A 19,348-nucleotide genomic window follows, 5' to 3' on the forward strand; every position below is an offset into this window, starting at 1 on the left:
AATTATCCTTGGTCTGCTCTCTTCAGTCATGTAGGATGTCTCACCTTTGCTTATATGCAAGTCCCCAAATGTGAAAATGATTACCACTTTCCATGCTCTTCCACTTTCTTCTCCAGGCTAAATATCCTTAGTTCTTTAAACTTTCTGTGTGTTGCATAAAATCATTTAATAATAATATTTGTTGAATGAATTAATATGATATGGTTTTGACAATCAAAATCCTTGTCTCCCCTCTTTTGTATATTTATTTTTCTAATATCCCTCCAAAAATGTAGCACTCAGAGTTGGAATTTTATCTGGAATATATCCAGATATAATCTGACTGTTGCAGACCAGATTGTTTTTTGCTTTCTTAATTTGAACACATTAGCGGTAAATCAAGGACCTGAAATTTTATTGTTATAAGCAACCCTGGATTAGGAAAACCTCTGCCTGCAACCTAATACAGTACCAAATGACATTAAAAAAAAAAAAAAAACTATGTCACTATGTTGACCTAAATTAAGCTTAAAGCTCCTATAACTTTAAGAGCTTATTTTAAGATAAGCAACTTCCTTTCCTTTTGATTAAGTTTCTAATCTCATTCTACACTTAAAATTTATTTTTGTTAAACATCTCCCAGTTCAATGTAAAAACTTTGAAATAATCATTTAAATTTTTTTGTTCCAAATTTTTTCTCGCCCTCCTCCTTGAGAAAGCAAATACTTTGATTTTAGTTATACATGTGAAGTCATGCCAAACACATTTCCTTATTAGCCATGTTGCAAAAGAAAACACAAACAAAATAAGACAAGAAAAATTACATATAAAAAATAGTATGTTAAAATCTGCATTCAGAGTTCATTAATTTCTAGAGGTAGAAAGCATTTTTTAATGAGTTCCTTGGAATTGTCTTGGATCATTGTCTTGATCAGGGCTGGAACTGTCTTTCACAGTTGATCAACCTTGCAGTATTGCTAAAATTGTGTACAGTGGTCTCCAGGTTCCACTCACTTTGTTTTGCATCAATTCATACAGGTCTTGCCAGATTTTTGAACAATAGCACTCTGAACAATCTTCTTATCATTGTCTTTGGTGCTTGTGCTTATGTCGACATTACCCATAGAGCCCCATTTTCCACCAGTTTCTAATTCAGTGTTGTTATTGAGAAATTCAGTTTTGTCTGACATTCCATGCCTCCATTTGGGATTTTCTTAAAGATGTTGAAAGGGTGGATTTACCATTTACGTCTTCAGCTCTTTTTATAAATGAGGAACTGAGACAGGGTTAACTGATTTGTGAAGGGTCACACAGTAAGTGTCTGAAGTCAAATTTGAACTCAGATTTTCCTGAATCCAGTGCCAACACTCTATGCACCTCCTCGTTGCCCCAAATTCAACAGAGAGCTGTAAAACTTCAATAAAGTGTTAAATACTTTCTGTATTGTGAGGCCTATAGATCCATTAGTAGCAGTAGAGAATGTTTCTAATTTAATCTGGGCAATATCTGCTCAAATTCAAGGAGAATCTTTTTCTTTTTTCCTGAGCATCAAGATGTCCTATGGTCTCTTGGATCACCTGGTAAAACTGTGCCTAAGTGAAATACAATATAATTTTAAAGCAATGGACTACGAATTCATTGGAACCTCAGAGCTTGTAATTATTTATAAGTCCAACAACTGTTCAAACAGGATTATTCATATTCCTTTATGTTGCTCGGTCCAGTAATTCTCTGAACCAATTTTCAGATAACAGAACAGGATTTTCCCCTGTCACCTTCAGAAGGAAAGAAAGGAGGGTCTTTTGGGTTATCAACATTCTCTAATTTCTGCTTGTTAAATAACATAAATATAATAATTTTGTCCATATGCTGTAATTCCCAAAAAGTTGTCTATAACTCATCATTAACTGTCTGGCAAACTATAGCCTGAATTTTTCAGATGCCATCTATTTCTGTCTATATTTCTGGATCACCATGACAAGTATAGCATATGGCACTAAACTAAGGAACAAAAAAGTCATGAAGTCTGTGATAAGAGGGTGTGTTTTCTTTAATATTTGCAAATATGACAAAAGAATAAGTTCAAAGAACTTGTAGTTTTGGTTCTCTAGACTCCAGCAGCTTTGGTATCATACACAGAAAGCTTTCTACAAATAGTTTAATGCTTTGAGAATGGCAAATCATTAGCAACTGGTTCAATGCTTCCATAACAATTAAAACATACCCAGACCAGTTTCAGGCAATATCTCTGCTCAATCTGTCAGTGAAGTAAGAACCAATTTGATTTAGTTTATCTTGTGCAGATATAACATAAAAAGTCAACTTGTCCATATTAATTTTAACAAGACCAACTTTTGGATCCTTTAGGGGATATGTTATCCACCAGATATTAGTAACAAGGTCACAAAGCAGCCTTCTTGAGCAGACATGTTGGCCTAAGAATGTGCTCATCTCCTGAGGGCTCAGTGAGGACCAGTGGCCAAGAGACTGGGGAATATAACAATGATGGACTAGTGCTAGCAGGAGCTTCAAAGAGGGTTGGGGGTAGCCAAGCCCAACAAGGGGATGGGTGACAGGAGCAGATGGTGATGCAGTGTTGTTTGAGGGCCTGCATCAAATGAAAATCAGTGCAGTTGCTGCCAATAGCAGTTTCCACTCTCCCTCATCCTATACCAGTGCCATTGATTTTTTGAACCTGAACTCAGACTTTTACTTTCTGTCCTATTTAAAGTTTATTACTTGTTCTACCTAAACAAAAAATATTTTCCAACTGCATAGAGTATCGGACTTACAGATAATAAACATTAACAAGATCCTGGGGAAATGGAATGGGTCTCATAATCATAGTGGTGTCATAACCTTTTCATACATCAAAACCTCATTAACTAGAGATTGGTTTAATCCAAAATTCTCTCCTATGTAACTTGATGATGTAAAGTGGTGTTTTCCCCAAGTAATACCTATTATACTTTTATAGCGGTAGGAAGCTATGCAAACCTGTTTCTTTTTGGTTTTATTTTTAAAGAACTTAGAATTTATTGTATTAAAACAGATTTTCATTATATTGCACTATAACCTTGCTTTCAGTCAACTATGTTTCTCTGATTGGCTCAGCCTCAGTCCCTAGGGCAAGGGAAGTCTTTGCTTCATTTTTTAAAAAATATTAAATCCTGAACAAATGGGCTCATTGCTAAAGAATGAACCTGAACAGTGCAAAATTTTTCTTACTTCCTTCTATTAGCTCCTAGAACTCATGCTTATGACTTCAAGTGAAAGTGGATGGGAAGATGGAAGGAAGCAATGGGTGTGGATATGTACATGTTTTCTTCCCCATTAACAATACTCATAATAGTAATAAAAATAATAATAACAGTAGTTTTTATATAGTATCTACTATGTGTCAGGCTCAGTGCTAAACACTTTACAACTTTACTTTGCAGCTCTGGACATCATGCTTTTTATTGAAATGGCTCATTAGGAGCCTCTTGCTCTATTTCTGACCTCTCTACTTGAAGCATAAGGCTTTCATCACCTGGCAGCCAGGCTCGAAACCTGAGCTAGGGAGACATAAAGGAGGAGAGGACAAGGCATCTCCCAATAAGCCTGCAGGTGATTTTTGAGTCAAAGCCCTGCCAGTGTTGGGGGAGGAGGACTGAGCTGAGGCTAGAACTTGGGGTACAATTATCTCTATCTTGTTGATAGCCATGTTAATAGTGCTCCATCACCAGGTTGTATTGTTACAGTTGTGTCTTAGTTGCTTTTGAGGCTGTTATTTATTTTTGGGGTAGAGAGGATGAATTGCTTTTGGGAGCTTTTGTATAAGCAAATGATACTCAATTAGTAATTAAAACACCTATTTTCCAGTTCTTACTTGTCTATGTGACCTTGGCTAGTCATTAGCCCTTCCTGTGTCTGAGTTTCCCAATCTGTAAAAAGAAAGGTTGACCTAGATATTTTTTGACTTTTCACAGAGAAGGCTTTCCTTTCCTTTATGCTATTTTCCAAATCTGAGGATAAAAGCCACTTTGCTTTCATAGTTACTGGTAATCCTTGCAAAGGTAGTTACTGAGCTTGCTTCCGATTCCCTCAACTTTCCATATGTCTTATGTTCTTTTCTAAACATCAGAGTATATCCTGTTTTCAGGACCTCAAGTTTTCAGGTTGGAAAATTTATAAGCACACCTAAGGTAACTAGCTGAAACCTAAATCTAGATTCCTTCTCTTTCATTACGTCAATGAAATGAATGCAGGGAAGAGTTGTGTCTGTTGGGGAGGAATGGGTAGTGTGGTTGAGAGTCATTTGAATTCTTTCCTACTAGTCCATACAGAGAGTAGAATATTTAAATTAGGCCAAGAAGCCAGTCTTTCCTCTCTTTTAATAATAAATAATTTGAAAACTCACATAAACACTCATTTATTCCAAAATACTTATTTAGAATTTTAATAGGTATAAAGTACTATAGTAGACTGGTAGATAATGATCTGAGTCTTACAAAGTATCTGCCCTCAAAGAGTCTATAATCTAATAGAGTCAATAAAATATGCATATATAAATGTGCCATATAACAAGTGTGTAACTGGAGTACAGAGTGCTGTGAAGTCATTGAGGGAGAGATTGCTTTCAGTTGGTGAGATCATAGAAGAGCCACAACTAAGATTAGATAACTGAGACCTTGTCCCATGGCACTGATATTACAGAAGGGTGAATTTCTTCCGTATGGCAAGTGATACCTCCCTGAATTGCCTTTTGGTTTTCTATGTACCTGGATAATCAGATCCAGGGTTCAATCACTGTATTTCCCCTCTTCTGGAACCACTTCCTCCTTTAAAACTTAGCCTAATACCTATAGGTATGGGAACTAGATTCTTTGGAAAATGTGAGGTCCCTTTCCAAAAATGACTGCCTTTGGGGTTATAATGTCATTTGTACTTGTGCCAACATTGACCCTGACACACAAATTCCTAATTATGACTCTGCATAGTGGATTAGATAGGGCCCTTTCTATGTTCCTGATGAAATCCAATATTGCTCTGCTCCTATTTTAATCTATGTTTTCAACCATCACATCATATAATCAAGCTACACCATTGATTGACATTTCCTTTTGGTAAAGTTCATGGGATAGAATATATCAAAGAGAATAATATGAAATCAGATTGAAAGGGGTAGGTTGAATCCTGACTATTAAGGACCTTAAAAGTCCATTGGAGAAATTCACCTTTCAGTACTCTATTTAGGTAATTCACTAAGTCTATGAGTAACAAAGAAAGTACAGTCTCTATCCCTAATGATGAGTCCATAATGGAAGTTCAAGCAACATATTATAGGAGGGGTGGGGAGACCTCATATGTAGCTTTGTATTCTTTCAAGCTTTCATAGTTATGATTTGACCCAGACTGGATTATACTTTTCTGAAGGGCAAGGTATATATTTCCCATTACTTTTGTTCGCATTTGTCTTGTAGACAACATCAGAGCTATCTGAAAGTAAAAGAATGGTATTGGAGTTTCTATGGGTTGTGCAAAGACCTCTGGAGGATTATTTGTTGGGTATATCACAAGAACAGTTCTTATTGTTGTAGGAATTAGATAAGATGGTTTTTGGCATGAATAGGTAAAAATATAAGGGAAAAAATTTTTGGAATAAATGAACAGATGGACTAATTGAATTGTGGAGAAAATAAAATTCCTTCTTTTCTAGTCCTGTTCTTATAGTAAATACTATAATACTATATATAATACTATATCTACTGTATGAAAACCATGTTATTATCTACCTTGGGTCTAGGCCTTGTCATTGACCTTCCCATTGACCCATAGTCTGGTATTTTCTCTAAACAGAAAGCATCAAGCAGCCTATTATCTCCTTTATGTATTTTTCAAAATACAAGGTTTGAGACTTGCAAAATGTTAGCCCAAAGAAAGGCAACAATTCCTCAATTTGTAAGTAGTTTTTTCCAGTACTGAATTTTAATTCAATGTTCTTTTTAGATTGGGCATTTCATTTCATACTGGACAGTGGGGAGTAGCTCATGAGCCAAGAAGTAGGGCTAAAGTGGAAAAATCTTCCATCTCAACTGGCCAAAGATTAGGTAAATTTTGGCTTTGTTTGGGAGTTCCAAATGTACTTAATTGTGTCTTAAAATGTTTAAATAAGAGAAGGAACAATGAATAGGCAGGGGAAATAATGTATCTTTCTTCCTGCAAGCAGGTGTCCATCGGATGAGAAGGTTTGATTACTAGTGTAAAGCTTTTGTGGTGACATACTTCCCAGTAGGGAAAAAGTCAGTTGTCACATTAACATGAAGTTTATTCATATGCATTCTTTATAGCTTTTACTTTTTTTTTTCTTTTTCCAAAGAGAAAATTATTTAGGCTATCCACGTGGGTCTGAGACTATTTCCAGGTGGATAAATAACACTTATCCCAGATGTCACTAAGTATCTTGAACTTTTCCACTTCTTGGCCCTGAGAACTTGAGGGTTACAATGTCCATTCAGATAATCCTGTGGCTTTCAGTAAAAAGTCTATTTTCAGGCTGGGGCAAAAAAAGTGCTCATTGAATTTGTTATCCCTGGAGTTATAACTGCTGCCTTGGGTCTTTTGGGAATAAGGTTTGTTATTTTGTCCTGTCAGTGTTATTTTTTCTAAGAGCCCATGATAATAAGCCATCCAAAGTCATGTCTATATACTATTAATTACTATATTCTAATTTGTGTTATATTGCTCTGTGTACATATGTTTATCACTCCTACTAGACTGTAAACTAACTGTGATCAAGGGGCTGTGTATTTGTAATAATTTTATCTACCATTTTCCTAATCACAACCTGTAGTAAAATGCTTTTCATATAACAGATGCTTTACAAATGTTTTATAATGAATGTTATATGACTATTTGGACTATAGTTTTGGGCTGAACTGACATTTTGGGCAATGATCTACTCCGTGGCTGCATGAATGACTGCTGAATCTATTTGAAAAACCTTTGCAGTGATTCTTGTTTTTATTTTATTTTATTTTTGTTTTGTGGGTTTTAGAATATTCCTAGGGGAATAGGCAGCAGTTATCACAAATATTACACTTCACTGGTGATTTATCTTCATAGGTCTTTCTCTACTATGCTTTACTTGGGTTTGTTTACTCTCTTTCCTTTTTTTCTGCTCTCTTTTATTTGTCTTTACCCATTAGAACTTTACCCCAAAGACAAAGAATTTGTCCTTACCCCATCAGCTTCTTGAGTACAGTTTATATTTGTAGACCTAGCAATTAGCAAGGCATTTGACACATAGTCAATACTTAATAAATACTTGTTGATTTGACTTGACTTTTAATTCTATAAATTGTTTGCATTTTTATATTTAATTTTTGATATTTTCTGGGATATCTTCATTACATTTCAAGACGTATTTATCAAGTACCTATTATATGCTAAGAACTGAATTAAGTTCTTGGGAAGATACAAAGTATAGACAAAATATATCTCTGTCTTTATGGACCTTATAGTCCAGTAATTGAATACAACACACACAGTGACATAACACACACCCTAAATATTTTACAGAGATGCAGAATAAAGTGCTATGTGAAGTACAAGTGGGCAGGCAATTATTTTCACTTAAGATTCAAATAAAACTCCATGGAGTGATATTTGAATTGTTAAGTGACTGATATCCTACAGGTAAAAAGTTGGATAGTTTAGGTAATAGGGATGGGAGAGAACAAAGAATCATGTTAGGAAGGATGAGGATAATTTGGTGAGATTAAAGTACAGAGAGCATGTAGAGGTATTTAATACAAATAAGACAAGAAAGACTCCCCAAAGGTAGAGAGAAGAAAGCCTTGAGTGCCAAGTAAATAAGTTTGAACATTATTGAGAAAGAAATTAACAGTAGTCTATGTGATAATTATTAACAGCTCCTATTAGAGTGGTGACAGTGGAACAGAGAAGAAAGTGTATATTGGAAAGATTTGGAGACTTGGGAGATTATTACATTTAAGAGATGAGTAGGTTGCATAGGTCAAAGATAATACCAAAATAAATGGAACTGAAACTGAATAAATGATGGAGCTACTGACAACAATGGTGAAACAAATGAAATTTAAAGAGAAAGAAACTAAACCTGGATAAGTTAATATTGAGATACCAGGCAATATCTGGATGGAGATATCCTATAGGCAACTGGAAATACAAATCTGTAGTGACAGAGCCAAGATGACAGAGGAAAGATAGGGACTCATCTGAGATCTCCCCAAACCCCTATAAATACCTTTAAATAGTGATTTTAAACAAATTCTGGAGTTGTAGAACCCACAAAGAGATGGAAAAAATTTCCAGCCTGACAACTTAGAAGGTTGGCAGGAAAATTTTGTTGCTCCTGGATGAGAGTGGATTACAGTCCAATGCAGGTTATGCCAGCACAGCTCTAGCCCCAGCAAACTAGAAGCGGATCTTGGTCAGCAGTGGCAGATTGCTTTCAGCCCCCAGATGGTAAAGAGGTAGAACAACTGGTCAGAAATAAAAACTGGTCAGATTACAAAATCTCCTTACTAGCACTGAATAGACTCTGTTGCTTTGCCCATACTTGAATCCAGGTCTCAGTTCTTAGTGGCAATTCCAGGGTTAGGAGAAGCATTAGCACATCAGAGCTTATGGCCAAAGTGAAGCAGGGACCCTTTTCAAAGTTACAGGGAAGAAAAGAATGCTTGTGATCACTCAGACCAGAACACTGGCCAGAAAAGTAGCAAGCATACTTCATTCTATATGATACCAGCTTAGAAAAACTGAAAACTTACAGGTCCCTGAAGTATCTTTGAAAATAGCTACACAAAATCTCTGAAGGATTTTGCACTTAGGATAGTGCACAATCTACCCTGGAAGAAGATCCCTACCTTAACAAAGAGATAAAAATGAAATAATAGACTGGAAAAATGAGCAAACAACAGAAAAAATCTGACCATAGAAAGCTACTGTGGTGACAAGGAAAATCAAAACATATACTAAAAAATTTAAAGCTCCTCTACCCAAAGCCTCCAAGAAACATATGAATTAGTCTTAGACATGGAAGAACTCAAAAAGGAATTTGAAAATCAAGTAAAAGGGGTAGAGAAAAAATTGGTAGGGGAAAAAAAACAAAAGTCAACAGCTTGGGAAAGGAGACACACATATTTAAAATGTACTAGACCAAATGGTAAAATAAGTACAAAATGTCAGTGAGGAGGAGAATGCCTTAAAAGGCAAAATTAGTCAAAAGGAAAAGGAGGTACAAAAGCTCGTTAAGGAAAATAATTCCTTAAAAATTAGAATTGAGCAAATGAAAGCTAATGACTGCAAGGGAAATCAAGAAATGATAAAACAGAACTAGAAACATGAAAAAATAGATAATAGAAAATACCTCACTCAAAAAGCCAACAGTAATAAAAAACTGACCTAGAAAGTAGATCCAGAAAAGATAATTTAAAAATGACTATCTGAAAGCCATATTCAGAAAAAGATCTCAGACAAGATCTTTCAAGAAATTATCAAGAAATTCTAGAACCAGATGTCAAAATAGAAATTGGAAGGATCCATTGATTACCTACTAAAAGAGTTCCCAAAATGAAAACTTCCAAGGAAAAAATATTGTAAGCAGCCAGAAAAAAACACTTCAAGTATCATGGAGCCATAGTCAGAATAATATAAGATTTATCATTTTGTACATTAAATGATTAGAGGGCATGGAAGAAAATGTTTCATAGGATAAAAGAGCTAGGATTATAATAAAGGATCAGCAAAACTGAATATAATCCTTTGGAGGGGTAATAAACAGTTAATGAAATAGATGACTTTCAGACATTCTAGATGAAAAGGCCAGAGAAAAGTCTGAATTTCAGGTACAAGATTCAAGGGAAGCTTTAAAAAATAAGCAGGAAATGGAAATCATAAGGAACTTAATAAAGTTAAACTTCCCACTTGGAAAGATGATACTTGTAACTCATAAGAACTTCTCATTTTTAGAGCAGTTAGAAGTGTATGTAGAGAGAGGCACAGATGTGAATTGAATGTGAAGGGATGATATATAAAATAAAATTAAGCAACAAGAGAGGAATGGTCTGGAAGAAAGGAAAAGGGAGAGATAAAATGGTTAGGTTATCTTACATAAAAGAGGCAAGAAAGGACATTTATGGTGGAGAGGAAGTAGAGGGAGGTAAAGGAGAGAGAGTAGACCTTTACATCAGAATTGGTTGAAAGAGGGAATAACATACACACTCAGTTGGGAGCAGAAATTGATCTTACCCCACAGGAAAACAGGAGGGAAAGGGGATAAGAAAAGGGAGTAGTGCTAGAAGAACGTGTAGATTAGGAGAGAGGGTAGTCAGAAGCAAAGCACTTTTGAGAAGGGACAGGGTGAAAGAACAGAGAGAATAGAAAAATTGAAGGGGGGAATACAGTTAGCAATAGTAACTGTGATAAATTTTAAAGCAAATTTTTCTGATAAAGGTCTTATTAATTATATAGAGAATTGAATCAAATTTATAAAAATAAGTCATTCATAAATTATCAAAAGATATGAATAGTTTTCAGATGAAATAAGCAATTTATCTATAGCCATTTGAAAAAATGTTCTAACTCACTATTCATTGGGGAAATGTAAATTAAATGAATTCTGAGATACTAGCCTTTATCTATTAGAAAGATCAATGGGACAGAAAAGGAAAACTACAGATTTGGAAAGGATGTGGAAAAATGAGATATTAATGCATTGTTGGTGGAGTTATGAACTGATTCAAACATTCTATAAAGCAATTTGGTACTATGCCCAGGAGTTATATTATATTCTTTGAACTAGCCATATCATTATTAGTATACTATTGTATCCCCAAAGATATTTAAAAAAAAACAAAAAGGAAAAGAACTTATATGTATAAAGTATTTACTATAGCTTTTTTTTTTTCTGGTGGGAAGGAATTGGAAATTAAGGAAATGTCCATCAATTGGGGAATAGTTGGACAGATTATGGCATATGGTGGAATATTATTGTGCTATAAGAAATGATCAGCAGATTCCTACTCAGAGAAAGAACTGATTGTATTTGAATACAGATTGAAATATATTCTTTTTTAAATTTTATTTTTTTGAAGGTTGGGAAATCTGTTTTTTTTTCACAACATGATTTTTATGGAAATATTTTGCATAACTTCACATGGGCCTTCTTAAGAGGGGTAGAATAGGGAGGAAGGAAGAGAATCTGGAAATAAAAAATTAAAAACAAGTAATCATCTTAGATATTCTTAGCAATACAATGATCCAAGACATCCCTAAAGGACTTATATTGAAAAAGGTTATCCATCCCCAGAGAAAGAACTGCTGGTTCTTTCAGAATTGAATCTTTCAGTTTGAAGCATACTTTTTTTAGTCTTTATTTTTCTTTCTTTTACATGATTGATGTGGAAATATTTTGAATGACTACACATATGTAACCCATATATAATTGCTTGTCTTCTCAAGGGGGGAGAGGAAGAAAGAGAATCTGGAACGCAAAGTTTTAAAAATGAATGTTATTTTTTCACATGTGAATGGAGAAAAATAAAATAAGTAAATAAATTTTTAAAAAGAAAAAGAAACCATAATGCAGAAGAATAGAATCAGAGTGGGAAAAAGAGATTTTGAGTCATTTCTATAGAAATCATAGTTGAAAAGGAATGAGAATGAATTAGAAAAATAAAGAGGGTTAAGGACTAATGTCTGGGGAGGCCACAGTTCAACAGGTCAGAAAGATGAGTGGTCACCGAGGGACACAGGGGAGTTTTGAAAGGTCAGACAACCATAAGGGGAAGATATCTCTCATGCCAATACTGGAGATAGTCTAGTAGAAAGAGGTAGTCAGTAGTGTCAAAAGTACAAAGAGTTCAAGTTAAGATGTGGACTAAAAAAAAGACCATTAAATTTGATAATTAAGAAACTGCTGTTGAGAAAATAAGTTTAAGTAATGCTTTAAGAAACCATTATCAAAAGAATTTGGGTGATAAAGTGTAGAGGACTGGAACTCTGAAGGTATATTTGAATCTGACAGCAGAGCACTTGAGACTAATAACCGACTCAGTGGTTCTATGAGCATATATTTAGATGATATGGTGATATAATGGCTGTCCTCAGGATTGGCACTTGCTGAAAGTGATGTAGTGAGGTAATCAGAGGCAAGAATTAGAGGGCTGAGAGAGAAGGTCGGTTGCTCTCTGACACAGCATGCTGAGGAGTGAGGACTTCAGGCTCCAGAGTCCAGGCTCCATCTTTGGCAAGCCCCGTGGCAGCTTGCCTGCCTCCTTTACTTCTCCTCCTAAAGACCAAGGACTTTGACTGATCCTGACTCTGACTGATCCTGAGGCCCTCCAGAGAGCTAGCCCAGACATTATAGTAAAGAAATAGTTACATATATCTTTCCCCGGAAATAATCTAATTGATATCACTGCCCCTGGGATTTGTTATTCACAAAATGGTGCCCCTCGATTAGTAGAAGCACATGGAGATTGTGTAGCTCTATAAGTAATGGTGGGAAACAACTGAAAAATGAGTATCAGATAAACTATGGGAATGTTATTGCCTGAAGATACTGTATTAAAATTTTATATATGATTACAGTTGCAGCTTTTATTGACTAGCAGATTTTTTGCTTATATGGTGCTCTCTCTCTGAACATGAAAACACTGAATCAAATATGAACCAATGAAGAGAATCAGGAAATTCCTCACAAAAGAGCATTTTGTGCCTTGGTATCAGATTCTAAAAAGATTGATACTTGGACAATTGGAACAGATTGGCTTTTTTGCAATGAAGGTCACAGAGGAGGCTGTTCATTTCAACAACTTAAAACTCATTTGTAGAGCATGTCAACTGGTGCATGAAGGGCATAGGATTTACATTTGAAGAAAAGCCTGTGACAATATGGTTAGCTCTCAATTATTGTTACCATTGTAGAAATATACCTTAATTCTGGTATTAGATACAAATTCAAGAGAATCAAATTTATGCTGGACACTTTCAGATTTGGAATATATAATTCCTTCTAGAATGACTACATCATGTTTTCTTGAGACTTTATTCTACGGATCCATTTTCCTATCCGCCTCCAAATTCCTTGACTGTGCCCCTTTATAAGCAGACTTATTATTGAACATTTTACTGATGAAATGCTGCCCCCTGCCCCCCTTTCCCTTTTTTATTTAAATTATCAAAATTTATTGTATATTATGCAGTCTATAGCAATGTTCCTCTATTGATTCCTCATTCTCTCATTCTTATTTTGGACTCATTTACAAAGACTTTGAGAAATATTTTAACATCCACAGTACTATGTGTCATTCTTATTACTAGTATTTGAGGAAAAAAGGACATCTTTCTTTCTTTCTTTTAAAAAGCAAATTGAAAAGAACAGACCATTTTGAAATATCCTCCTCTTATGCAGCATTTTTTTAAACATTTGGTAAATTTTAAGAAATGTCATCAATAAAATTATTATTCAGTGGACACAATAGAGTGTAGATGCCTTAATGTGTACAACTATTTCAGTTTTAAATGTGTTTTGCTGGATGATATTTCAAAATGGTGATATTAAAACAAATTAGTTAAAAGTTGGGGAAAAGAATCTAATTGATATGAGAAATATGGGTACTATTTTCTCACGCAGACACTAGTACATCAATTAGTATATTTTTATTGAGTGTTTTCTGTATGCATACCTTTGTATCATGATCTAAGGAGAAGACAAAAGGGAGGGGTTTGGCCCTATCTAAGCTTATTATATAACTACTTATTAAGGAAGTACCTATAAAAGTATTAGATCAATAGCTATATGGTGCAATATAGAGTGCTGGGCCTGGAGTAAGGAAGATTTACCTTCCAGAATTCAAATATATGGCCTCAGATACATACTAGTTCCGTGACTCTGGTCAAGTTACTTGATCCTGTTTGCCTCACTTTCCTTATCTGTAAAATGAGATGAAGAAGATAACAGCAAGCCACTTCTGTGTCTCTGCCAAAAAACTCAAAGTCAGAGATGACTAAAAATGACTCAAGGGATATAGGATACAGACACAGAACAAAGAACACTGTTATATTGATGTGATAATGGTGAATTTGTGGAATGTGGTGGTATTCTCGAAAAGTTCATCATACCCAATCCACTTATTTTACCAAGGAGTCCAAGAGAAGTTAAATAATGATGAAAGTATAAAAGTAAGTGATAACAATGTTGCTGGAAATGAGAAGGGATTGTTTAAGAAGAAGAAAAAGAAGCAGGGGATATTCCACTTCTGATTTCTTAAAAAGCTTATCTTTGTCTGGCAAAAATATCGAGCCAACTTGCTATGAATATGAACCTGCCTCCTAACTACTGTCTGAATTATTGGGTTCTGTCACTTACTAAGCAAGACAGATAGCTTCTTTCGGCTGGACCATTTGATATGCTTGTTGGTTGAATTTATGAACTTAAATGCAACCAAACTGTGGAAACAACTTGGAGTCAGCTGTAGTGAATAAAATGTGGAATTAGGAGGCAAGAGACAAAGTAAGAAGGGTGGTGTAGTATCATGATAATAGAGCATTAGATTTAGAGTTAGGAAGATCTGAATTCAAATCAGACCTTAGTCACTTTGTATATGATGCTGGGCAAACCATCTATGCTCTGTGAGCCTCAGTTTCCTCATCTCAAAAATGAGGGAATTGGACTTGATTATCTTGAAAGTCACTTGAAGATCCAACTATATGATCCAATGGCCTCTTTGTTCTTTGGCAATTCACTTCCTGTCTCTTAACTTTAATTACTTCCTTGTGGTTAGATGATCTATTAGGTTGTTCATGTCCAGTTTATATTTTTTAGTATTTTCGCTTTTTTTGGACTCTACCTCACTGTGTTAAAACCTCCAGTACATTGAATAGAATGGAACTCAGAATACTTTGCTCCATTTTTATTGATGGGATCCTCATCTTTTCATTCACCTAGGTTCATCATTTTGGAGTCATTCTTGACTCTCTTCTTTCCTTTGCCTGTCAGATCCAAGTTTTATTTAGCATACTCCCACACTATCATGCTTACAATTTATCTCATATTCATCTTCTTTTCTCTACTCATATGGTCTCTTAATAGAGACCATCTCATAGTTTAAGATTTTTTTTTATCTTTCACCTAGATCATTGCTATAACTTCCTAATTGGTTTTTCTAGCTTCATTTCTTTTTTTTTTCTCTAATCCATTTTCCATTGTCGCCAAATTTGTTATTCCCTAAACACAGAATGCATGTATTTATATCACACACACACACACACACACACACACACACACACACACACACACACCTTTTTTTCCCCCAACTCTCACTAAAAATATTCCATGGTTCTCTTTGGGATACAGACTTAGTGATGCCATTACTTTAGGATAGAGTATATATAATTTTACAGCCCTTTGGTCATAGTACCAAATTGTTCTCCAGAATGATTGGACTAATTCACAACTCCACCAGTAGTATATTCGTGTCACAATTTTTTCATAATTCATGTACTATTTATTATTTTACTCTGCTATCATGTTAGCCAATCAGATAGATATGAGGTTGTATCTCAGAGTTATTTTAACCAGCTTTTCTCTAATCAGTAGTGCTTTAGAGCATTTTTATGTGACTATTGTTAGCTTTGATTCCTTCTGAAAACTTTGATAATTTTTCAATTAGGGAATGGTTCTTATTTTTATAAATTTGGCTCAGTTCCCTATATACTTGAGAAATGGAGCTTATATCAGAAAAACTTGTAGAATTTTTTTCTTAAATTATCTGCTTTCCTTTTAAATTTTGGTACACTAGTTTTGTTTGTATAAAAGGTTTTTAATTTCACGTGACCAAAATTATCTATTTTACTTCCTATAATCTTCTCTACTTCTTATTTAGCAATAAACTCTTCCCTTATCCATAGATGTAACAATTACATTTTCCCATTCCCTTCTAATTTACTTATAGTATTACTCTTAAAAATAATAATAGCTTTTTGCTTTTCAAAATACATTCAAAGATAGTTTTCAACATTCACCCTTTCAAAATCTTATGATCTACATTTAGACCCCATAGTCCTCTCTTGCGATGAGAATAGCTCTCCCTAACACAGGACTATTAGAAATGCCTTGAATCACCTCAATGTTTAAAAGAACCAAATCCATGACAGTTGATCTTATGATGTCACTACTATTGTCAAAATCATTTATCTATTTTGACCTTACTCTGGTATACAATAGTGAGATATTGGTTTATCTCTAGTTTCTGCCAAACTGTTTTCCAGTTTTCCAGTTATTTTTTACAAATATCCCCAAAACTTGGATTTTTCAGTTTATCTAATACTAGATTACTATAGGCTTTGTTGTTGTTGTTGTGAATTGTGCATCCAGGACAACTAGGTGACACAGTGTATAGAGTGTGGGACCTAGATTCAGGGAGACTGATATTCCTAAGTTCAAAACTAGCCTTGGATTCTTACTAGCCCTGTGACTATGGGAAAGATCCTTAACTCTATTTGTCTCAAATTTGTCATTTGTAAAAATAAACAGGAGAAGGTAATGGAAAATCATTCTAGTATCTTTGCCAATGAAGCCCCAAATAGGGTCATGAAGAGTTAGGTATTACTAAAATGAGTCTAATTATATACTTGATTTAGCCCATTGATTTGAAAGCTAGAACTGATAGACTATCTTCCTTATTTTTCCCCATTGATTTTCTTGATATTCTCGACCTTTTGTTCTGCCAGAAAAAAATTTATAAAAACAATTTGGTTTCTATTATTTTTTTCTAGCTTTAAAAATAATTTATTGATAATTTGATTGTTATAGTACTGAATAAGTAAATTAACAGCTAGAATTGTCATTTTTATTACCATGGCTTGACCTACCCATGAGCAATTAATATTTCTGGATTTCTGAGCAAGTCATATTTCTCCAATTCTTTACATCTGTCTTTGTGTGAAAACTGTTTTGTATTTGTGTTTATATAATCCCTAGGTTTGTCTTGACAGGTAGACTACAAATATTTCTATTGTCTGTCATTATTTTAAATGAAATTTCACTTTCTGTCTCTTCCTGCTGTATGTTTATTGAAATATATATATATATATTGATGTTTCATGTGAGTTTATTTCATATCCTGCAACTTGGCTGAAATTTTTAATTGTTCCAAGTAGTTTTTTAATTGATTTCCTAGGATTCTCTAATTGTATCATCAGACAGTCTGCAAAGAGTGATAGTTTCTTTTCCCTATTGCCTATTTTTATTTCTTCTTCTTCTTCTTCTTCTTCTTCTTCTTCTTCTTCTTCTTCTTCTTCTTCTTCTTCTTCTTCTTCTTCGTTTTCCTCTTCCTCTTCTTCTTCTTCTTCTTCTTCTTCTTCTTCTTCTTCTTCTTCTTCCTCTGCTTCTTCTTCTTCCTGCTATACTTGCATTTCTAATACAATATTGACTAAGAGTGATGATAATAGATATACTTGCTTCACTCCTGATCTTATTGATAAGGCTTCAAATTTTTCACAATTACTTATTATGTTTGCTCTTGAATTGAGAAAGACTGCTTATCACTTTTAAAGGCAGCTGATGACTTAATGGATAGAGGACTAGGTCTGGAATCAGGGAGAACTGAATTCAAATCCAAACTCAGATACATTCTAGCTGCTATGTGACCCTGGGCAAGTCACTTAAATTCAGATTACCTGACAGAAGAATCCACTGGAGAAGAAAATGGCAAGCCACCCCAGTGTCTTTACCAAGAAAAGCCCGTGGTTCATGGAGTGATGAAGAGTCAGATACAACTAATCAACTAAATTGCAACAATTATCATTTTAAGAAAGGTTCCTATGCTTTCTGTAGTTTATAATAGGAATAAGAATTGTGTTTTGTCAAAAGGCTATTTTTCTGTCTATTGATATAATCATATTGTGGATTTTGTCAGTTATGCTGATAGTTTTCTGATGTTGAACCAATCCTGTATTCCTAATATAAATTATATATGGTCATAGTGTAATCCAGAGAAACTGAGGCAAGACAGAGATTGATTTTTAATAATTTAATTATGGAGAGTTTGGGCTGGCTGGTTGAACAGGACCCATATCCAAAAGATGTTCGACTCCCCAGCCAACTGCATATGACTCTTGTCTGAAAGCATTCAGCCCACGAGTGATTAAGTCAAGAGACTTTTATAACTAAGGGAAACAAAGGCAAATAAGGCGGAGGGGAGGGAGGGAGTGAGGATACTGGGTAGGGGGTAAGCCGTAATTCCAGGAAAGGATCATAATTTAGACCTGATAGGATGGGGTCAAGATAAGAAGGTCAGAGGGCAGAAGACAGTGAGGCCAGAGGCAACACCCAAAGGAGAGTGAATTATCCTAGCAGTCATTTCAGATAAGGCACCTGCAATCTCATGACTATATGGTATTTCAGGGCCTCTTTTCTAACTTAATTTCATCACTCCTAAGGTATAAAGAAGTGGAGTTATAATAATTTTTATTCAGGGAAACTGAGATATAGCAATAGAATAGGATTTTGTGATATATTGCTATAATCTCCTTTCTATAGTTTTTTGTTGAAAAATTCTGTATCAATGTTCATTAAAAAAATTGATCTGGAGAATTCTGGGAATATGACAGAGTAGGATAGTAATTTCAAGTTCTCCCAATTTCCCCCCACATAATACAAATTTGATTTGGTGAAAAATCAAGAAGACTTGGGGCAGAACAGGATTCCTCCTGATAAGACCTGAGATTTGAAGAAACCTGGGCTGGGATTAACCTGTTTGACAGGCAAATACCTTTGGGCTAGAAAAATCTAGTGGGAACCCCTCAGGCTGGCTAGGTGTGGCTGGAGCATCTGAAGGAACCACAGGGATTTTTACCTCCCAGACAGTTTGTCAAGTGTGGGTTTGAGGCCTGGAAGACAGAGTGAACCTCAGCTGATTAGGAATATCAGGCCCAGATGTGCTCCTGAGACTCAGCCCTGAGTGAGAAGGAACCAACACTTGGTGAGTGCAGAAGCAGTAGGACGGAGTCACTGGTGGCTGTAAGCACTTTCAGGAGCGTGGAACTCTTGGTTTTGGGTTCCTAGACAGAAGGGAGAGCTGAAGAGAAGCTACCACATAATTAGAAGTACTTAACACTAATACTTCTTATTTATTTTTTTAAAAAGTAAACCAACAAAGAAGAAAGAACCTTACCACTCTAACATATTATGGCAAAAAGGAAGATTGGGATCCATCATCAGGGAGGATACTTTAGTGAAAAAAGCTTCTACCCCAAAGAGTAATGTGAAATGGCTCCCAGCCCAGAAAGACTTTATAGAAGAACCCTAAAAAGAATTCAACAAATCAAATGATACACT

General features: G+C 35.0%; 1 protein-coding gene and 1 pseudogene across 1 annotated transcript in view; one reads left to right on the plus strand and one right to left on the minus strand.

Moving 5' to 3' along the window:
• The window catches only part of LOC127551562 (protein EFR3 homolog A-like), a 2,667-nt pseudogene extending 205 nt beyond the window's left edge, over positions 1-2,462 (minus strand).
• SORCS3 (sortilin related VPS10 domain containing receptor 3) overlaps positions 1-19,348 on the plus strand; it is a 687,244-nt gene that overhangs the window by 485,567 nt on the left and 182,329 nt on the right. The window lies entirely within an intron of this gene.

This window comes from Antechinus flavipes, chromosome 2, assembly GCF_016432865.1.
Source record: "Antechinus flavipes isolate AdamAnt ecotype Samford, QLD, Australia chromosome 2, AdamAnt_v2, whole genome shotgun sequence".
In the NCBI taxonomy this organism is placed as follows: domain Eukaryota; kingdom Metazoa; phylum Chordata; class Mammalia; order Dasyuromorphia; family Dasyuridae; genus Antechinus; species Antechinus flavipes.